The sequence below is a fragment of the Sturnus vulgaris genome, chromosome 4 (genome assembly GCF_052056855.1).
Source record: "Sturnus vulgaris isolate bStuVul1 chromosome 4, bStuVul1.hap1, whole genome shotgun sequence".
In the NCBI taxonomy this organism is placed as follows: Eukaryota; Metazoa; Chordata; class Aves; order Passeriformes; family Sturnidae; genus Sturnus; species Sturnus vulgaris.
Window position 1 is genome coordinate 1,349,741 of NC_142246.1, and position 22,946 is coordinate 1,372,686.

General features: G+C 48.1%; 1 long non-coding RNA gene across 1 annotated transcript in view; it reads right to left on the bottom strand.

Moving 5' to 3' along the window:
- Nucleotides 1–19,614, bottom strand: part of LOC148223827 (uncharacterized) — a 35,807-nt gene extending 16,193 nt beyond the window's left edge. Inside the window, exons 1-8 of the long non-coding RNA XR_015802967.1 lie at nucleotides 19,170–19,614; nucleotides 18,260–18,379; nucleotides 17,081–17,198; nucleotides 16,487–16,616; nucleotides 12,650–12,910; nucleotides 11,406–11,508; nucleotides 7,222–8,184; nucleotides 5,285–5,482 (exon numbers count right to left, since the gene is read on the bottom strand). This is a non-coding gene — a long non-coding RNA (uncharacterized LOC148223827). The remainder of the gene's footprint in view (nucleotides 1–5,284; nucleotides 5,483–7,221; nucleotides 8,185–11,405; nucleotides 11,509–12,649; nucleotides 12,911–16,486; nucleotides 16,617–17,080; nucleotides 17,199–18,259; nucleotides 18,380–19,169) is intronic.
- Between the last annotated feature and the right edge of the window lie 3,332 nt (nucleotides 19,615–22,946).

A 22,946-nucleotide genomic window follows, 5' to 3' on the forward strand; every position in this document is an offset into this window, starting at 1 on the left:
TAAACCTCATTTTAAATTATAAACCCGGTTTTTGATAATTCTGCCTGTCCAACTGTGCTCAAACTCCAGCTGGGATTGAAAGAAGAAGAATCCCTGAATCCCAGGATTTTTAAGGTTGGAAAAGTCCTCTGGGATCATCAAATCCAGGCCTGTCCTGGAGTGCCACTTCCAAAGGGTTTTTTCCCATTTCCAGGAATTTTAACCCTGCAGGGAATCCCAGAAATGGTTGGATATCCCAATAATTAACAGGGATAATTAACAGGGTAATTAAGCCCATAGATTCCCGGCCTCTGAGAAAAGTGGGAATGTGTGGGAAAACAGGGAAAACAGCCAAGGGAAAGGGTGGATTAAACCCAGCTCCACTCAGGACTAAAGTCTGGCTTAGCCCAGAAAATTCCAGTTTTAATTTAATTAAATCTCAGAACAACCCTGGCCTTCAATTCCTGTCAAAATTCCCATCATCCTCTCCCTTCAAAGGTCTGGAAAAATCCTGGAATTTTCTTCCCAGGCTCTGCCAGCTCCTTTCCCCTCTTATCCCATGGAATTCTGGAATTCCAGAGGGTGCTGGATGCTGGAATTCCTCCCATCATGGGTCTCGAGGTGCTGTCACTACCTCAGGAATCTGCCTCTGGAATTTGCCTCTGGAATCTCCCAGCCAAGGCTGCAATCGACAGGTGGAGTTTCCATGGAATTCCCATCCCGTTTTTTGGGTAAGATTGGGATTTTAGCCCTTACCAGTCCCAGAGTGGAGGGAAATTTATGGAAAAAGGAGAAAATCATGGAGATTGACAAGGATGGGATGGGGAAGGGAAAAGACATCCTAAAAAAAACCCGAAATGTGGTTTTCTGGGAATAAAAGTGGCGTCAGGGGCTGGGAAAATGGGAAAAAAGGAATTGTGGGCCTCGTGTGTCCAACACAAACACCAGGAGAAGGTAAAATACAGCAGGGAAAAGTGGGATGAGGGGGAATGAGGGGGAAGAGAGCCTGGGGATTCCTTGGAATATTCCTTGGGATGAGGAGCTGGTCTCCAGGAGCTCCGGGATCCAGGGAAATGAGAAAGGAAAGGAAATCAGAAAAAAAAATTGGGAAATCCCTCCCTTATTTTGAGGAATTTGTTCAGATTTCCAGGAGAGGTTTGGACTTTCCATCCCTGGGAATGTTTTGGAATTAGAATTCCATGGAATTATGGAATGGTTTGGGTGGGAAGGGACCTTAAAGGACCTTAAATCCCATTCCCATTCCCATCCAAGGACACCTCCCACCATCCCAGGTGGATCCAACCTGGCCTTGGACATTCCCAGGGATCCAGGGGCAGCCACAGCAAATCTGGGAATTGCAGCCCAGGCAGGAATTCCTTCCCAAGATCCCAGCCCAATCTCCCCTTTCCCAGTGGGAGCCATTCCCTGGGTCCTGTCCCTCCAGGCCTTGTCCCCAATTCCAGCTCTCCTGGAGCCCCTGCAGGGACTCTGAGCATTCCCTGGAATTTTCCCTTCTCCAGGGGAACATTCCCAGCTCTCCCAGAGCAGAGGGATTCCAAAATCCTGGAATATTTGAATTGATCTTAAATCCCATCCCATTCCCACCCCATCCATGTTCAGGGACACCTCCCACTGTCCCAGGTGGATCCAACCTGTCCATGGACACTTCCCAGGATGGAGAATTCCCGATTTCTTTGGGTAACGAGCACTGACCCAAACAGGATGATCCAAAACCGCACAGATCCCCAAACTCCCGCCTTTCCCACCAAAGTTTAGGAAAGAAAACCAAGAATCCTTTAAAGTTCTCCTGCTCGGAGCTACCTCGGAGTTATTTTCCCTTTTTTTTTTCCCCTGAATTTCAACGCGGAGCCGCCGCCGCCGTAAATCCAAGCTCGGAGTGGCAGAGCCGTAAAACATTTTGATGAAACGCCATCCCAGAAATCCGATTTATCCCGATGATTTGTGGAACCTGACGAGAGGGACCCTTCGGGAGAGCAGTAAAATTCCGGGGGAACGCCGGGATTTACGGCTCTCTCCATTGCCGGGGTTGTTAATAACGTTCCGGGAGGCTGGAGCAGAATATTCCAGGGACACGGAGCTTGGAAAGGGGGGAGGGATGAAAAGGGAAGGGTGAGGAGTTTTTTTAACTCTGGGAAGAGCAAAGGGAAGTTGGGAATGTTCAGAGGAAGAGATGAAAGTTTTCCGTTTTTTAGGGAGCTCCCAGAACTTATGGAGTTACTCAGCGTGGCTGAATTTTGGGAATTTTTTCCTGGAATTTTACGTATTGAGATGGATTGTTAAGTCAAATGGGATTTGAATATTCCCTGAGAAGACAAAGGGAAAGGATGGATGGGATCTTGGGAAGGAATTCCTGCCTGGGCTGCAATTCCCAAATTTGCTGTGGCTGCCCCTGGATCCCTGGCAGTGCCCAAGGCCAGGTTGGATCCACCTGGGACAGTGGGAGATGTCCCAGGGTTGGAATGGGATGAAAATTCCCATCCAAACCAGTGATTCTATTATAATTCTTATTGCAATTATTAATTAATATATTAATTAATATGATAATATTACATTAAGTAATAATAGTGGTAAAAGAATAAGAATAAGAATAAGAATAAGAATAAGAATAAGAATAAGAATAAGAATAAGAATAAGAATAAGAATAAGAATAAGAATAAGAATAAGAATAAGAATAAGAATAAGAATAAGAATAAGAATAGAGCAATTCTGGGAAATTTTCAACATGGAATCTCCCTGCATTCCAAGCAGGCAGTACCAGTCACTGCAAGCACCTTCCTAACATTCCAGGGAGGAAAAGGAAAGGGAAAAGGAAAGGGAAAAGGAAAGGGAAAAGGAAAGGGAAAAGGAAAGGGAAAAGGAAAGGGAAAAGGAAAGGGAAAAGGAAAGGGAAAAGGAAAGGGAAAAGGAAAGGGAAAAGGAAAGGGAAAAGACAGGGAAAAGAAAGGCTGGAAGTGTTTTCTCGCCTCCCCTGCAGAGGGAATGGGCTGAACACTTCCCAGGCATTGGGAATTTATGGATCTGGGAACACCCCCAGGGGCTGAGTGGGACAAATCCTCTCCAGGGGAATGTGGGAATGTTCGGTGCAGGAGCAGCTCCCGTTTAAAACCCAGAGCAGGAGGAGGAGGATCCATGAAAATTCCAATTCCCTCCGGGGTATTTCCCACATCCAACACCCGTCCCGGTTTTCGGGAGCAGAGCTATTCCCACTTCCTCCTAATTTACGGCTCCGGGCTGATCCCGGAATTCTTGGGAGGAATTCCTGGGAGGAATTCCTGGGAGGAGGGGTTGGGATGATTTATTCCCGGGAAGCAGCCGCAGGCTGGCACTGAGAGCTTTTATCCCGTTACAGGTGGGAAGTGTCCCAGGCCATCATTTTCCCAAGGATTAATGGCTCTCCTCAAAACATTCCAAGCGTTTTATGTGGGAATTCCGGGCTGCAGCTGACTGACAGCCCCGTGAGCTCCAGATCTTGGGAAAACGGAAATTCCCACACCAGGATTCTTCCCAAGGACGGGAGTTTCGTGGTTGTTATTCCCAGATGGATCCGGCTCCTCAAATCCCAGCCTCAGGAATTTTTCCCATGGGAGAAGCCACCCAGCAAATCAGGAATTCCAATTCCATGGCAGTGACGCAGCCACGAAACCGATGGGATTTATTACTAAAAAATATAAAATATTAATAAATTATTAACTAATAAAATATCAATGAATATTAATAATGCTAAAATAAAATAGTATTTATTACTAAAAAAATTTCCCAGAGTTCCCTCACTGGGAGAAACCCCAAGATTTAGGAGTGCCCAGGATTTATATCGGGATAAAAATCAGAATTCCCATCACAATCATGCCCCGGTGTGGATAATTTGGGATTAAGGACGTCGGTGTTTATTCCATGGAATATCCTTGAAAACTTTCCTTGGGACAAACAAAGGAGAAGCTTTAAGATTCCTTCCAAGCCAAACCATTCCCTGATTTCTGATTCCAATGTTCCACGAAACTTGGAAAGAAGATTTTTTTTTTTCCAGGCATTGAAGGTGGTGCCGAGGCTGGAGCGGGGTGGGGATGATTCCACTGGAGTGACAGAAATCCAGAGATCAGGAAGAGCCAAAATCCTTTAGAAATGAGGGGAAATGACAGGATGGAGTCGTGGAATCATGGAATGCTTTGGGTGGGAAGGGACCTTAAATCCCACCCCATTCCATGGGCAGGGATACCTCCCACTGTCCCAGGGGGATCCATCCTGGCCTTGGACATTCCCAGGGATCCAGGGGCAGCCACAGCAAATCTGGGAATTGCAGCCCAGGCAGGAATTCCTTCCCAAGATCCCAGCCCAATCTCCCCTTTCCCAGTGGGAGCCATTCCCTGGGTCCTGTCCCTCCAGGCCTTGTCCCCAATTCCAGCTCTCCTGGAGCCCCTGCAGGGACTCTGAGCATTCCCTGGAATTTTCCCTTCTCCAGGGGAACATTCCCAGCATTCCCAGCCTGGCTCCATGGCAGAGCAGCTCCAGAATCCTGGAATGGTCTGGGTGGGAAAAGACCTTAAATCCCATCCCATTCCCACCCCATCCATGTTCAGGGACACTTCCCACTGTCCCAGGTGGATCCAACCCCAATGCCCAACCTGGCTTTGGACATTCCCAGGGGTGAGGAATCCACAGCTTCTCTGTGCCAGAGTCTCCCTGCACTTCCAGCCAGGAATTCCTTCATCCCCTCTCCTCTCCAGGAGAGTGGGAGCTCTCGGAGCTCTCCCAGATTCCTGAGGTTTTCAGGAACACCCTGGGGGCTCCGACCCCTCCATCCCTTTGGAACAAGAAGGTGCCCGGATCAGAGCAGACTTGGAGCTGCTATTCCCAGGGAAAAAATTCCAGCCCCATCTCCAGACACATTTGAGGCTCCAGGAGATTCCTGTGGAAGGTCCCAGGAATTCCAGGTGTTCTTCCTGCCGGTGGTGGTGACCTCTGAGATTGGAATTTTACACGTGCCTGGATCCAGGACACTGCTTTTTCCTTGGAGCACAGGAATTTGATCCCAAACATGGATTTTCCTGGGATTTGGGAGCTTACAGGGTGGGATTTCAGGATAGAAAGAGGAAGGCAAGAAAATTTGGGGGAAAATCCTGGAATTTTATATTTAGCTTTATGAGGAATAGAGTACCAGGAAAGCCGGAGCAACCCCATGGACACAGGAGCTGCTCTCCTTGGCATTCCCAAAAAACTCCATCAGTCCCAAAGAAATCTTTCCATCACCAAAACCAGGGCAGGATAAATTGTAATTCCCTCCTCTCACCCAGATTCCAGGCTCGGTGTTCCCTCTTCCAGCTGGGAATTTCCTCTTGATGTCGTGAGATCCTCCGAAGTGTTAATCACTTCCTTCCATCTGATTTTCCGGAATAACCATTCCCAGGCCAGCTGTGAATCCCTGGAAAGCAGCTGTTTGCAACCCTGGATGAGGTTTGGAAGAGGAGTTCAGATCCAGCTGAAATTCCTGCCAGAAACATTGGAAAAGCCACACAATTTTTAACCCACACAGACACCTGAACTTTGGAATGTCTGGGATGTGAGGTGTCTGGAAATTCTGGGAATGTGGCAGCCCAGGAATGGGATGGGAACAGGGAAATGAGAGTGGAATATTCCATCATGGAAAAGAATAAGTTTTGTTAAATCCCTGTGGTTCCAGGGAGATCTTGGAATGCTGTTGGGAGTGGGAAATGAGGGAAAGGGGAGATTGCAGCTCCCATCTTTGGGAAAACAGGGAAGGATGGCTTGAAAATTGGGATAATCCTGGGAACCAGCTGGGAAAGCAGCAGGAGACTCAGGATTGACAGCAAGGCTGGGATCTGTCAATCCGAATCTGAATATTCCAGGAAGGAATCCCTGGAACAGTTTGACTCCTCATATTCCTGCTTTTCCATGGATCAGGGATGGGCACAGATTCTGCTGCTTTCCATGGGTCAAGGATGGGAAGATCCTGGAATTCCATGGATCAGGGATGGGCACAGGTCCCATTAACCAGGGATGTGCCCAGATCCTGCTCTTCTCCCACGGATGGGAAAAATTCCCCCTTTTCCTGGGCATCCTGCAGCCAGGGATGTGGGATTGAACTGCTCCAGGAATTTAAGTCATTCCAGCCCTCATTCCCTAATGAGAGGAGCCAGGGATGGGATTTAATGGGGAACAGGCAAACGCACGGGGAGCCCCCGGGATCGCCCAGGATGAGCGGGATGAGGGCTTGGAAAGGCCTTGGGAAAAGGGAAGGGTGGGAAGGGGGAGGGAAAATCCCATCCTTTGCCAGGCTGGGTGTCAGGGTGGGAAAGGACCGGGAAAAGTGGAGATTTCTGTTTAATTGGCTCGTCTGGGAACAGGCTGGGGAAAATCCCGGGATCGCATGGAACAGAGGGCGGGCAGGTGTGGGGTCTGTGGGAGAAGAGCGGGATCTGGGTACATTCCTGGCTAATGGAATGGCAGGATCTGTGCCCATCCCTGATCCATGGAATAGCAGGATCTGTGCCCATTCCTAATCCATGGAATAGCAGGATCTGTGCCCATCTCTGATCCATGGAATAGCAGGACCTGGGCACATCCCTGATCCAGGGAATGGCAGGACCTGGGCACATCCCTGATCCAGGGAATGGCAGGACCTGGGCACATCCCTGATCCACGGAATATCAGGATCTGTGCCCATCCCTGATCCATGGAATGGCAGGATCTGGGCACATTCCTGATCCATGGAATGGCAGGATTTGGGCACATCCGTGATCCTGAGAATTGCAGGATTTGGGCACAAGCTTGATCCATGGGAGAAGAGCAGGATCTGCCCATTCGTGTTCCATGGAATAGCAGGATCTGTACCCATCCCTAATCCATGGAATAGCAGGATCTGTACCCATCCCTAATCCATGGAATAGCAGGATCTGGACTGATCCCTGATCCACCAAAAATCAGGATCTGGACTGATCCCTGATCCATGAAAAATCAGGATCTGTGCCCATCCTTGATCCATGGGAGAACAGGTTCTGTGCCCATCCCTGATCCAGGGAATGGCAGCAGGATCTGTGTCCATCCCTGGTCCATGGAATATCAGGATCTGTTCCCATCCCTGATCCAGGGAATATCAGGATCTGTGCCCATCCCTGATCCAAGGAATAGCAGGATCCGTGCACATCCCTGATCCATGAAACAGCAGGATCTGTGCATCCGAAGGGGACAGAGGGACAGAATTCCCACCTTTCCTGCTGCCCACGCCGCGGGATCATCCCAGGACTCGGAGCTGTGAATTCCCATGGCGGTGCCGTGCCATCAATCCCGTGATTAAAATTCCCCCTTTTCCAGCTCCGAATGTGTCAGCGCGACGCGGCCCCGCTGGATTCGGGATTTATGAGGTGTCGAAAACCTCCTGGTTCCCATTGTCCGGATAATCCATAAAATGCTCCGACACTCCAAGGGAATTTTGCAGCCTGTCCATATTCCTGCAGGCCAGATGCTTCCCGAGGAATCAAAGGGAAGACACGGAATTTTTTTTTTTTTTTCTTTTTCTGGATGGGGTTGGAGTGTCTGGGATGTGGTTTGGATACAAACAGCAAGGAAAAAAAGCAAGGATTTCATAAATGTTGGAATATAAATCCTTAAAAATAGGAAATGATTCGATCCAAGCATTTGAAATTATCCATTTTTTTAAGGATTTTGGAATTTCGGGTGCTTGAGATGTGGATCCAGGTGTTAAAAATCTGGAAAACAAAAGGAAAACTTCCAGTTTTACTGCGAGAAAAGGGAATTCCTTGCTCAGCCAGCAGAAGCCCGAGATGATCCAGCAGGGCCTGGACTTCTCCTTTTTCCAGGTTTTATTTAAGGAATTCATGAGTTTCGGTGTCTTGACTGTCTCTGTTTTATGGGAGCCTTATGAGCAGCTTCCAAGGACCGGGAAATTCCAGGTGGGAAACACAATCTCCAATTCCTTCGGGATCCAGGTCCAAGCCTTTCTGTGTCCAGAAGAACTGAAGTGATTTTATTCCAAAATCCCAGAATATTCCAAGCTGAAAAAGAACCACTTGAGGATAACATGGAGTGAACCCATCCTGAACCTCATTCCAGGTTTGGAAAAGCTGGGATAAACTTTTCCCACTCCACGTTTTCCTTCCACCTCAACTCCTTCCACTATGGGACATCCCTGACAATCCACGGGCCAAAATCCTGGAAAAGAAAAACAACAAAATAAGAAACTCATCCCAAAAAAAACCCACCCACGGATGAAGCCTCTTCCCTCCCAGGAATTCCGAGAACAGCTGGAAGCTGATTCACAGGGAATGAAAACCTTCGGATTCGGGAGGTTGAAAAAACACCACCCAGGTTCTGCTTTGGCTCCAAATCCAAGGAAGGAATACAATGGAAGAGTTCATCTTCCCATTTTTTTCAGCTGTTTACAAAGTCCAATCCTAATAAATTACCCCTTTTCGCCAGAAATTTGGGATTCTGCCCTGTACTAATAAGAGCAAGCATGGATCTGGATCTGGTGGAAACCCCCCCTTATGGAATGTGGTTGTTGACAGGGTGGGAATTTTGTCCAGGTCATTTTTCTGGGACATCAGGGACAAAGGATCGAGAAACTGTGGAGAGGGATTGGGGACAAGGCCTGGAGGGACAGGACCCAGGGAATGGCTCCCACTGGGAAAGGGGAGATTGGGCTGGGATCTTGGGAAGGAATTCCTGCCTGGGCTGCAATTCCCAGATTTGCTGGGGCTGCCCCTGGATCCCTGGCAGTGCCCAAGGCCAGGTTGGATCCACCTGGGACAGTGGGAGGTGTCCCTTCCCTTCCCTCTCATCCATGTAACTCCAGGAAAAGACCATTTTCCCAAATCCCAGAATTCAGACTCCTCTGCACCAGATCCAGACAAGGAATCGAAATCCTCCCAGGAGGAGAATCCCAATGGATTGGGATGAGAGCCCGATGGATCAACACCGAGGAAGCCTGGACAGGGATTTTGGTGTCTCCCAGGTTTGAGTTTTCCATCAAAGCTGGGTTTGGAGCAACCTGGGATAGTGGGAAGTGTCCCTTCCCATGGAACTGGATGGAATTTTCTCACCCAAACCATTCCAGGAATCTCCAATTCCATGATATTTTACAGCCAGTGGAGTGATAAAAATAATGGGAAAAGAGGACAAAATCCAAGATGATCAACACCAAATGAATCCTTAATTCTTTCTCTCCAGGTTTCATTCTATCAGAAATATTCCCTTTGTTTTCCTGGAATTTGGAAGGATGAGGAGAAGATGAACTCACGTGGGCGGGAATATCTGGAATAAATATTCCCACTGGGATCATCATTCCAAAATTTACTTTATCCATGGAGAACAAGGAGCTTTAAGGAGCTGAGCTCCTCAAAAATCCCCGGAGCCAAGATCTCACTTCCATCCCACAATCCAACCTCTCCCCACAATTTCTGGGATGCGACAGAGCCATCCCTGCTGAAATCCCGGGATTAATAACAACCAGATTTGTTTGCAGCAGGGATAAAAAAGCAACAATCCCCTAAAAACCTCCCAAAAATAGGGATGGGCTTTCCAGCCTGTGGGTGTTCGCTGGACCTGCTGATCCGATGGACAAACATTCCCAAAATAATGCTCCAGCTGCTCCCTGGAGCATTCCCGGGAACAAAGTGTTCGATTCATTTGTGTGGCAGGACAGGGAAGAGGCGGAGCTGTTCCTCCTGGATAAACACGGCTGGAAAACACCCGGGGGGGGGAAATCTGGGGAAAAAAAAATCCATGGGAAGGGAAAGAAATGGAAAGGGGGAAGTGGTCAGGAGAGGGAGAAAAAAAATCCAGAGGGTGAGATTGGATATTGGAGAGTAGGATTGGAATTTTGGAGAGCAGAATCAGATTTTGGAGAGTTGGATTGGGATTTTGGAGAGTAGGATTGGGATTTGGAGGGCAGGATTGGGATTTTGGATACTGGAATTGGGATGGGATTTTGAGAGCAGGATTGGGATTTTGGAGAGATTGATGGGATTTTGGATACTGGAATTGGGATTTTGGAGAGTAGGATTGGGATTTTAGATACTGGAATTGGGATTTTGGATACTGGAATTGGGATTTTGGAGAACAAACAGGGTCACACTGAGCACTGCTTATCCCAGCAGGATCCAAGGAATCCTGGAATGGTTTTGGTGGGAAGGGACCTTAAATCCCATCCCATTCCCACCCCATCCATTGGCAGGGACACCTCCCACTACCCCAGGATGCTCCAATCCCAATGTCCAACCCAGCCTTGGACGCTCCCAGGGATCCAGGGGCAGCCACAGCTTCTCTGGGAATATCCATGACTTTGCTCCATGACTTTGCTCCCTCCCGCTCTGCCCACTGAGCCTCTCCTGCCTGCTCCACCTGTATTTCCCATCCCAAATTTCCATTTGTTTTTTGGTGCCCGGAAAGGTTCGATCCCGACAGCAACCTCTGGACGTTCCGGTGTTTTCCGTCTCTGTCCCATCCAGGCCTTTGATGGGAAATCCCCTTTTCTAATCTCTCTGTTTTATGGGATTTGTCCACATTTCCCTTGGATTCTGCCCAGGACATCCCATTCCGGAGCCATTCCCGAGCCGACCTCGGTGCTCTGTGGTTTTTGGACCCTTTCCCACTCTTTTAAGTTGGCCTCTCCAAAATTCCCACTATCAGGATTTTGTCACTGACGTCACATTCCCGATGGACATTCCGGACATTTATCAATCCCACCGGGATCGCCTTTTTCCTGGAAGAGTCTTCTGAGTCGATTCAGCTTCCCAAGGGACTTTTCTTCATCCTTGATTCCAACAAAAGTGCTGGAAAGAATTCACTTCTCGTTGCCTTTACGGACTTGGGGATCCACAGACGGAGAAGGAATTTTGATCCCAGTTGTACCAAAATGGGGAAAAATTCATTGAATTCCAGACGGGAATTTTACCTCCAAAATCCAAACTGGGGTTGTAGTTCTTGAGGAAATTCCAGGAGATTTTGTGACGTGGAACTCTGCAGCTCTGTACTCTCCACTTTCCAAATAAAACAGGAATTTTGACGGATTTTTCTCCAACTCGGGATATTTTCCTGGCAATCCAAGATTTTTCCATGATCTGGGATGGAGGGGGAGGTGACATCCCAAATCCCTTTAACGGATGATGTCATCAGCTCCCTCAAATCCAGCTCTGACATCCAGAGGGGAGCCGAGGTTTTCCTTTCTCCTTTCCCTCTGGAATTATGGGAAAGAGCCCCATTAGCTCAGGGCTGGAATTTTGTTTGGATGCCTCCAGCTTGGAAAATCCAGGAGGAATTGGAATCTCCTGGGATTTGTTCTTTGCTTCCCACTCCTCTCCTCTGTGACAGGTTGAGAATTCCTGTTTTATCCCTGCCCCAAAATCCTTCGGGTTTATGGGATTGTGCCTCACCTTCCCTTCCCATATCCCAATTTTCCTGCTTGCTGATGGAATTTCCTTAATTCCTGAGCCTTGGAGCTCAGGGGCTGCTTGTGAACGTCTCCACTTCCTTTTCCTGTCAAAAAAAGGACAAAGATCCATGGAATAGGGCAGAATTGTTTGGAAAAACATGGATGAAACCTTTTTTCTAGGGTCTGGAAGTTGATGGAAAATCATTTATAAACTGGGAATTTTTATTTTATTGTAATTAATTTTTAAATTCTTTAATTTGTTTGATTTTTTTATTGTTTAATTTTTACTTTTAATTTGTTATTGTTTAATTTTTTTATATATATTTAAAATTTCATTTAATTTTTAAAATTTTATCTTATTTTATTTTGGCTTGGGTTTATGCTACATTTTATTTTACTTTCTATTTTAAATTTTATTTTATTTTTATTCTTAAAATTTAATTTAATTTTGGTTTTCTTTCACTTCATTTTATTTTTATTGTATTTTATAATTGTATTTTATTTTATCCATGGGAAACATGGAACTTTTCCTTTGGAAAATTGCAGCCATCCAAAGGAAAAAAAAAGGAAAAAAAACCCAAACAGTTTTCCATAATCTTCCTCAATATCCACAGGCAGATGGGAATATTTCCCACAGGAACATGAGATGGAATTCCCGGATATTCCTGAGGAAATCTGGGAATCTGTTATCCCCGTTTCCCATTGGATGAGGAGTCACTCCAGAAGCCATTCCCATAGGATAAGAGAACATTAAATCCCCAAGAATTCCAAAGATCAACAAAATTCCATCCTTCTTGGAGCCGGATCCAGCCTGGGTTCAGCTCCACTCCAACTCATCCCAAAAAACCCCAAATGTTTAATTCCCAGGAAAAAAAAAAAAAAAAAAAAAAAAAAAAAAGGTCAGGTCTGACCCCATCAAATTCCAGCCGGGTGTTGAAATCCCGAATTAAATCCATTGTTTGTTTCCACCCGTGGATTTTCCAGCTCCGACCGCTGACATTTCCCAATGTTGGTGTTGTCAAATAAACACCGGATTTTTTTGGGAGCACTCTTTTTTTGGGGGAAATTAAAGGGATATTTAAAAGGCCTTCTGGCATCCTCTGGGATGGATCCTTCCAAGGGCTGGAAATGCAATTCCAGGGGGTTGGAAATGCAATTCCAGAGCTCCTGGACACAGCCCAGCTGTGCATTTGTAGGATATTCCCAGTGGATTCATCCCTCTTTGCCTTTTTTTTTTTTTTTTACCTGCAAACAAATCCAAGCCTGGAATTTTTGGGAGTTGGATCAATGAGCCTTGTGGATTCATTCCAATGCAGGTTATTCCATGATCCCAAAAAACGATGCAGTTTTGGAATTTGCTGCGGTGTTTTGCCAAGAAATCAAATTCCAGGTTGGTTTTCCACCCGAATCCTTTTCCATTTTTGGGATCAGAGCAGCTTTTTCCCAGTTAATTGAAGAATAATTGGGATCAGATCCATCAGAGCATCTCCATCAAAAACTCCGGCCCTTGGAACAAAGAAGGAATATTGGGAAGGTGAAATAAATCCATAAAAAGATCCAGAGGGGGGAAAAATAAAACCCCTGGAAATCCATATTGGAATCCCTTCCTTTCCTACCATTTTTATGACTGAACACTCATTTTTAATAATTCCAACCCAAACCATTCCCAAAATTTTTTTGGAAATTACATTTCCTTCCTGGGGAAAATGCCAGCATTTTTCCTTCTGTTTTAATTCCCAGTTGGAAGCTGGAAGTGAAAATTTGAAAATGGAATTTCCAAATAAACTCCAGCTGGGAATAGCAGAATATTCCTTGTGGATAGAATAGAGTTGTTTGATTTCATTTTGGTGGGAATGTTTGGATTTGGTAGCACTGGATTTGGACAATTTTGGAGATTTGATTTTTAAAAGGTGGGAATGTTTTCCGTCCAAATCCACCAGAAATAATTAAATTTCCGAAATAATTAAATTCAATACTTGAAATTTCAGAAATTATTAAATATTTAAGGAATACCTAAAAGTGAAAAAATTCCTACAAAGCTAAAAAAAAAGTAGGAATGAGCCCGTGGACAATCCGAAAAATAATGGAAAAGTTGGAATGGCAAATTCAAGGTGGGGAGAGGGGTTTGGACAATTTTGATGCAGAATTTCCTGGAACTGGAGCTACATCCACAAAATATTTGGGATTCATGGACGCGGCGGTTGCCAATGGAAAAATCAGAGAACAACAAATTCCAAGGGTTTAAAACTCTGGAGAGTGCAGGAAATCCCCGTGGGAGGAAACATTTGACCCATCCTGGGATAATTAAAGGAAAAACCTTTCCCACTCCATGTTTTGGTTGTGCCACTCTCAGCCTTTCCCAAGGGAAATTCCCAGGAATTATTGGACACTTGGAATGGAGCTCCAGCAATGCCATCCCTTGGAAAAGCTCCACTTCCAGCTCCTTTTTCCCTCCTGCTTTTCCTTGGAACAACTCTGTTCCATTTCCCTCTTGGAAGCATGAATTATTCCCAACTCCCTTTTTCTGGGAGACCTCTAGAACATCCAAGGACATGGAAGTGCTCTTGGTTCCTCTCACAAGATGGGATCTGCCACACGGAACCTGGAGAATTCCCACCAATTCCAGAGAAATCTCAACCATGGGATCTTAATTCCTTTTTTCCTGGATTTTTCCAGCTTGGAATTGCTGGGAAGCTGTGGCCACCTATGGATATCATCAGGTCTGCAAACATGGATTTTTTTTTTTTTGTAATGATATCTAAACATGGATTTGGGGACATTCCTCATTCCCGGGATATGGAAATGCAAAATCCAAAGTGACCTTTGGAAAAGGTCTGGCCACCACCTGATCCACCTCGGGATGAACTCATTCCAAGGTAAACTTGTCACAAATCCCAAATTTTGCAACAAATCCATTTTCACCGGAAGCTCCGTGCCCCCAACAACTTGAAGTGAAGCCACAATTCCCCCTCTGTTGTTTCCCGACGTTTCTCCGTGTTTGGGAAGAGAAATCTCTCCTTGTTCCCTCCAGTTCCTCCTCAGGGATGGATCCACGACGTCGGCACTGGGGAATGTGTTTGTGTTTGCTGGGAATTCTGCCCGGAGCCACCACAAATCCTCTGGGATAGGGTTCAAATCCATGCTCCAGGCTGGGCCTGTCAGCAAATCCTTGATTTTTTTTTTTTTTTTTTGGGAGGGGAAGCTTCTGCTCCAGGTCAGTCTGGGGGCAAGAGGAGGGAGAGGGAATTCTGGGATTTGCCATCCAATCTGGAGCCATCTTGGCCATCTCCTTTCCAGTTTTTTCCTGGATGTGGCTCCTCTCGTCCCTCCCTCCAGAGTGGGTTTTAGAGATGTTCCCAAGTCCTGCACCTCCAGAGAAACCACAAAGCCAATCCCTGCCCAGTTTCCATGGATAAGAGGATCCCAAGGACAAGATTTTTCTCCAGGTCTTGCTCTTCCCAGCCCAGGAACAGCATCAGGAGCACCAGGATAGTCTGGATCCCATGGCATGGGATTTTGTATGGAATTATTTTCTTGATTCCCCTTGTTTTACTAAAAAGAGAATTGTTTTTCTTTCCCTACTGCCAAAACCACCAGAGGATCACGGAATCATGGAACGTTTGGAGTGGGAAAGGGACCTTAAATCCCACCCCATTCCATGGGAAGGGACACCTCCCGCTATCCCAGGGGGATCCAATCCCTAATGTCCAACCTGGCCTTGGGCACTGCCAGGGATCCAGGGACAGCCCCAGCAAATCTGGGAATTGCAGCCCAGGCAGGAATTCCTTCCCAAGATCCCAGCCCAATCTCCCCTTTCCCAGTGGGAGCCATTCCCTGGGTCCTGTCCCTCCAGGCCTTGTCCCCAATTCCAGCTCTCCTGGAGCCCCTGCAGGGACTCTGAGCATTCCCTGGAATTTTCCCTTCTCCAGGGGAACATTCCCAGCTCTCCCAGGCTGCCTCCAGAGCAGAGGGGCTCCAGAATCCTGGAATGGTTCAGGTTGGAAAAAAAGACCTTAAATCCCATCCAGTGCCACCCCATCCATGTTCAGGGACACCTCCCACCATCCCAGGTGGATCCAACCTGGCCTTGGACACTTGTTTTCACCTTCCTTCATTCCAGGTACCAAGCATCGTGCCCACCATGGATCCAAATGGATCTCGGCCCAGAGCAGCTGTGGCTGCCCCTGGATCCCTGGAAGTGCCCAAGGCCAGGTTGGACATTGGGGTTTGGAGCCTCTGGGATAGGGGAAGGTGTGCCTGAACATGGATGGGGTGGAAATGGGATGATCCTTGAAGTTTTTCCAACCCAAACCATTCCATAATTCCATGCCCACCACTGATTCCACAAACCCCAGCCAAGGACATGTCCAGCAGCAGGTGGGAAGCACCAGGAAAAGAGAATTGCTGGGAATGCTCCAAACAGAGGTGGGATCAGCAGGGAATCCTCAGGGCAGGAGGGGAGAGGGAAAACCTTTCATTCCCGGAGTTATTCCTAATTCCAGCCTGAAAGCAGGACAAACTCTTGGATAAAAATGGGAATCTCACAAGGCTGCACCAGTCAGTCACAGGACGCCATGAAAAGAGACTTCCTTGGCACGAATTCCAAAGTTTCCAGCCAGAACAGGGAAAACAACCGAGGAGGAGAAGAGAAAAAAAAAAAACCAAAAGTCTGGGAGCACCCGCGGGAAGGTCAGGAGGAGACGTGGGACGAAGCACGAGGCCACCTCGGAACATTCCCAGCTCCCGCCCTTCCCATTCCCCACGGAGCAGCAGGGACGTGCCGCCGGCAGGATCCCGGGAAAGCTTTGATGGAAGTGGTTTCTTTCCCTGCTCCAATGTTCCCACTCCCGTCCCCGTGTCCCTGGGCCACCCAAACCACGGGATAATTGGATGTGTCAACATCTCCCGCATCCGGTGATGGAAGAGGCTATAAAAAGAAACGTTCCTGCTATAAACGCTTCAGGATGAAAAAGAGTTGGAAAAGGGCGAGGAATGGGAAGGGCCTGTTCTCCTTCTGGAGGAGTGTCCAGGATCCTGGGGCACCAAAGGTTTGGAGGGGAGGGGTTTGGATCTTGATCCCACCTTCTTCCAGCGCTTCCAGAGATTTTTAACCTCCATTCCATCATGGAGGATCAGAAAGGTCCTGAGAGCGTCTCCTGGAGATGCTGCACCCATGGGGCTCTTCAGTGATGCCCAGAAATCAGGATGGATCCTGGAATCATGGAATGGGGTGGGATAAAAAGGATTTCAGGATCATCCCATTCCATGGGCAGGGACACCTCCCACTATCCCAGGTGGATCCAACCTGGCCTTGGACACTGCCAGGGATCCAGGGGCAGCCACAGCAAATCTGGGAATTGCAGCCCAGGCAGGAATTCCTTCCCAAGATCCCAGCCCAATCTCCCCTTTCCCAGTGGGAGCCATTCCCTGGGTCCTGTCCCTCCAGGCCTTGTCCCCAATTCCAGCTCTCCTGGAGCCCCTGCAGGGACTCTGAGCATTCCCTGGAATTTTCCCCTTCTCCAGGGGAACATTCCCAGCTCTCCCAGAGCAGAGGGGCTCCAGAATCCCAGAGGTTTTTGGGTTGGAAGGGACATTCAATCCCATCCCATTCTCACCCCATCCATGTTCAGGGACATCATCCAGTATTCCAGGTGGCTCCAAGCTCCGATATCCAACCTGGCCTTGGACCCTTCCAGGGATGAGGCAGACTTTGGGATCAGTGGGATGAAGAGCTGTCAATCGAAGCTGTCACCTGGCAGGAGCCTCCAACCTTCCCCAGGCCCTGAATGTGTTCCTGGTGGAGAAAAATTCCAGAATCCAGGAATTCTCCTGACCTTTAATCAACCGGCAGCAAATCAGAGAGAACGAGAGGCACCAGAGGAGCATTCCCGGTTCAAGGGACAAATCCCAAGCCTAAACTCCTATGGAAAGCCAGGGATGAAATTCCCAGGGTTTGCACCCAAAATTCCCTCTTCTTCCAGGGCGGAAAAGCCACCATGCAGACAGCAATGAACATCACCTCCAATAAAATCCATGGATTTGCTCGTGCTCCGAGCCTATTCCCTCTCACTTCAGCCTTCCTGTGGTTTTGGCCGCCCCTGGAATTTGGCAGGAGCCACAGGCGCACTCAGACACGGAATTGAGCCGTTCCCAGCGCGGCCCCGGGATGACAGGAAAGTGCTTGTGGATTTATTGGATAATTAAGGAGCCGGGCACGTTGGGAAGGGGAGCAGGGAGGTGGCGTCGGTGACTCAATGGGTGGCAGAATTCCATGTGCCGCTGGAATAACGAGAGGGAGAAACGGCGGAGACAGAAAAAGGCATTGTCCCAGCTCCGGAGGCTCCACACGGCACCCGGAGCTCTCCTTCGGTTTTTTATTTTCCAAGGAAAAGGTGTTGACCTGTTCCTGCACCTCTGTCCTGAATGTTTTCCCACTGGGAAAGGTTTTGCCGTTTTTCCATGTTTTTTGGAGCGTCGTTGTCCGTGGAGTCCTCATGGAATGTACCTGGTCTGAACAATCCTGAACCTACAGAGCTCCAAGTCATGGAATTCCAGAGGGATTTGGGTTGGAAATGACCATCCACCCTCTGCCATGGGCAGAGACAGCTCCCACTGTCCCAGGTGGATCCACCCTGGCCTTGGACACTGCCGGGAATCCAGGGGCAGCCCCAGCAAATCTGGGAATTGCAGCCCAGGCAGGAATTCCTTCCCAAGATCCCAGCCCAATCTCCCCTTTCCCAGTGGGAGCCATTCCCTGGGTCCTGTCCCTCCAGGCCTTGTCCTCAGCCCTTCTCCAAGTCGAGGCATTTTCCAGTTTCCAGATACTCTGGAAAACCAAACTTTTCTGCAGCTCACCTTTGGAATTTTGGGCTCCCAGTGATAACTCCAGAGCTCCTTTAGTTCTGTAGAACCATCCCAAATCTAGTTCCTCCACTGGGCTGCAGTTCTCCATGGATTTCCACAATCTTGGAATTCCTGTGATGGATCAGAGAGAGGAAAGACACAGAGGAGGCCCCAGAGCTTCTCCAGGATTCTGGAGCCTGTCTGCTCTGGGAGAGCTGGGAATGTTCCCCTGGAGAAGGGAAAATTCCAGGGAATGCTCAGAGTCCCTGCAGGGGCTCCAGGAGAGCTGGAATTGGGGACAAGGCCTGGAGGGACAGGACCCAGGGAATGGCTCCCACTGGGAAAGGGGAGATTGGGCTGGGATCTTGGGAAGGAATTCCTGCCTGGGCTGCAATTCCCAGATCTGCTGTGGCTGCCCCTGGATCCCTGGCAGTGCCCAAGGCCAGGTTGGATCCACCTGGGACAGTGGGAGAAATCCCTGGCCTTGGAATGGGATGGGATTTAAGGTCCCCCTCCCATCCAACCCATTCCATGATTCCATGCCCATCCTCAAGGAGAAAAAAGGGATGAACGTCCCAATGTCCCTTAGGGGGCACAGAGGTGCCACCTCTGTCTGGGAACATCCATAAATTCTATTTTCCTTGGGATCAGCTCCGTTTGGATCAAAACCCTTTTAGCTGAAACAGAGCTGAAAACACCACAGAATTCTTTTTTTTTTTTTCCTAGAAATGTTCAGCGCTTCCTGGTGATCCCTCGGCTGCCAGGAGCTGAATTCCGGGCCTGAATTCCCTGTTTCTCACTCTCCAAACACTCCCAGCTCCCGGCTGTTAAAAGGAGCGAAGCCACTTCAGTGGCTGCTCCAGGGAAGGTGTGAATTTGGCATCCAGGGGAAAAAAACGGATTCACTCCCAGTAAATCTCACCGTGGAGCTTTTTCCATGATGCACGGAGTCTTCAGCAAATCCAGGGATTAATCGTCCTGGAGGTGTCCCCTGGGTAAATTCGACTCCAGCCAGAACACAGAGAAATAAATTCGCAATTTTTTTTCAGTTTGGGGTTTTTAATTCTGCTTTGGGATTCGCTCTACAGCAAAATGTGGGAGTTTTTCCAACTTTTCTTGCTAAAAAAATACCTATGGAGGGTCTATCCCTGATCCAGCATTCTGGGCAGAGCTGTGGCTCCAGAGGGATTGGTGTGAGGTGAGGTTTCATTCCTGATGAGGATCCTGGGGAGAATGTGGAGGAGCAGAGGATCCACCCTGGGAGCAAAAAAAAAAAAAAAATTCTCCTGGCTGTTGGATTGTCCATGGAGCAATATCCATGGAATCATGGAACGATTTGGGTTGGAAGGGACCTTCAAGATCATCCAGTTCCATCCAGGGACACATTCCACTATTCCAGGTGGATCCAAGCCCCAGTGTCCAACCTGGCCTTGGGCACTGCCAGGGATCCAGGAGCAGCCACAGCAAATCTGGGAATTCCAGCCCAGGCAGGAATTCCTTCCCAAGATCCCAGCCCAATCTCCCCTTTCCCAGTGGGAGCCATTCCCTGGGTCCTGTCCCTCCAGGCCTTGTCCCCAATTCCAGCTCTCCTGGAGCCCCTGCAGGGACTCTGAGCATTCCCTGGAATTTTCCCTTCTCCCAGCTCTCCAGCCTGGCTCCAGAACAGAGGGACTCCAGAATCCTGGAATGGTTTGAGTTGGAAAAAAGACCTTAAATCCCATCCAGTGCCACCCCATCCATGTTCAGGGACTCCTTCCCCTATCCCAGTGGCTCCCAGCCCCAGTGTCCAACCTGGCCTTGGACACTCCCAGGGATCCAGGGGCAGCCACAGCAAATCTGGGAAAATTGAGGTGCCATTAACAGGTTCCAGTCAATCTCTGCTTGGAATTCTTTTCCTTTAAGATTTGTGTTTGGAATCCGTCAGGACCCCCCAGATCTCCTGATACCTCCGGAACAAAGGGGGCTGGATCTAATCCCGGCTTTTTTAAGCCAGTCTGGAACAGATTAATCCAACCTTCAGCTCATCAATGAACAAAACGTTGAATTCCTGGATCTTTCCCAAACAACAGCTCAGGGGAAGCATCCCTTGCTCCGAGACATCCCTGGTTTTGATTTTGCAGGGAAAGGATTGACTGAGATTTCCCAAAAGAACCCCATTTTTCCTTGTCCTGCTGAAATATCCATCCTTCCAACACCCCCTTCCTGCTTTTGATCCCAGCTGGAGCCGGGAAACACCAAAGAAGCCACAAAATGGGAAGGAGGAGGGAGGAAGGGAGCGGGAAAAGGGAATTGAACTCCTCTGAACCACAGCAAACATTCCCGGGATGAGCTCATTTTATGGATCCACCACGGACGTGCCAGTTCTTCCATCATCCCGAAGGGCTGGAAGACATCCACAGCTTCCCTTGGAATCTGGCAAAGGAGGGAAGAGATGATGAAGTCACGGGATGATGAAGGAGACCTTTCCTGAATTTGGGGCTGGAGGAATCCCAAGGATCAAACCCCCCATCCTGGAGTCTCTTCATCCGTGGTTTCCTGAGCTGCTCCTGCCGCTCCCAGAGAATTCCTTCTAAATAAAACGGACCAGGAGTATTTAAAACAAGCTTTTTAGATTGATAAAATGGGATTAAAGTTTTTTCCACCTCTTTTCCAGTTGTGCCGTGTTCATCTTGACCCTTAATTCCGGATCCTGTGATGGATCCTCATGGAATGTGGAGGTGCCTCAGAACAAAGGGATCAGCTCAGGCTCTGCTGTTTCATCCCAAGGAAAAGATGGAAAACACCCTGAAGCCATCCTGAGCTCAGGAAGAGATAGGAGAGGTCCCAAAGAAGTCCCACCCAGAATTTTGGGATACAGGGATGCAGCAAGAGCTTCCCTGGGCCAAAATTCACCTGAGCGAGCCCAAATCCAGGTTGTCCCACAGGAGCCAGAATTCGGAGTGATTCCACGATTTTCCCATCTCAGTCAGATGGATCATTCCCAATCTGATCTTGGAAAAATCTCTGGGTGCTGAACAAACTCAGCCTGTGGATCATGGAATCATGGAATGGTTGGGGTTGGAATGGACCTTAAATCCCATCCAGTTCAATCCAGGGACACCTTCCAGTATTCCAGGTGGACTCAAGTCCTGTCCAGCCTGGTCTTGGACACTTCCAGGGATCCAGGGACAACCACAGCTTCTCTGGGAATTCCAGCCCAGCCCCTCCCCATTCTCACAGGAAAAAATATCCCAGAATCCCAGAAAGATTTCTGGAAAAATTGGAAAATCCTTCCAGAATCATCCACTCCAATTTGGGACCAATCCCCCACCTTGGCACTGAGTGCCACATCCAGGAATTCCTTGGACACCTCCTGGGATGGGGACTCCAAACCTCCCTGGGCAGCCCATTCCAATATGTAATCACCTTTTCCATGGAGAAATTCCCTCTGATTCCCAACATCTCTCAGCAGGATTTGTTTCGAGTCCCTCTCAGCTCCGCGTGAGATAAAAAAGCCTCCAAAGAGGAATTCCAGCTCCTTCTCTTTCCAAGGATTCTTTCCCACCTAATTTCTTCCTTGGCCACGGAGAAAACACAAAAAACAAGGAAAAGGGACAGGAAAATGGATCTCCCAAGAAGCAGGAAGAAAAATGGGAGAGCTCCTCATGGATTTTTTTGCTCCAAGGCCGGGATTCCAAGTTCATGGAGAGGCCACTGGCACTGACCCCAGTCTGCTGCTAATTCCATCCAGAAACTCCCTGGAAAACTCCGCCAGCTCCGACGGATCTCCAGGATAACTCGAAGCTCCTCCAACAGATAATGGGAAAAATCTGTTCCAAATCCGATGCACCTGTCGGATTCCACAAAGGCATTCCCAAAAAAAAACCCTCAAGGGATGCAAATGCAGGGGATGTCACCCATTATGGGATTAAATCCTCCCATCCCAAAAAACTCTGTCCTTGGTATCCCTGTTTTTTCAGGAAGGAATTTTCCCACTCCCATCCCGATTATTCCCCCACTATGATGAAAGGGATGCATCCCTTTGGAGTGTGGTGGGAATTGGGACTATTTTTTTCCCCCTTCCAGTGGGTGCTGATTAAATCCAGGTTTAATTTCCCGGTTTTCCAAAAGCTGGAATGCTTCATGTCCGAGTCATCCCCGACTTTTCCACCTGGAAAAGGGGAAAAAAAGGCAAAAATATAAAGAACTCCCAGTGGTTTGGGAAACCTCAGGATAAAATTCCCACCAGATCCTTGCAGTGATTCGCTGATTTGGAAAAATCAATAAATAAAAATTAAGGATCAAACACATCCAAATTGGATCATCCCATCCCTCTATCCATGAATTCCATCCCCACTGGAAACCATCCCAAGCCCAACAGATTTCATGAATGGCCTAAATTCTCCATCATTCCAAACTCATTATTCCAAGCTTGGAATGATGCTCCCCTTCACATTCCCTCTTTTTGAACCATTGCCACATCCAAGCTTTATCTGGGATCTCCCATCCAACCAAAATCCCAGAAATCCAGGATCCAGCACTTGATCCATGGAAATCTTTCTTCCCAAAGGACGCTCTTCCTCTATTATTTCTTCTCCCAACTCTCTACATTTTTTTCCATGTTTTTCTGGGCACGAGTTGAGCAGGAATAAACTCTGGAAGTCGAATTTCCCAAAGAATTCCCACTGGTTTAGGCTGCCAAGGCGCCAAACCTTTCCCA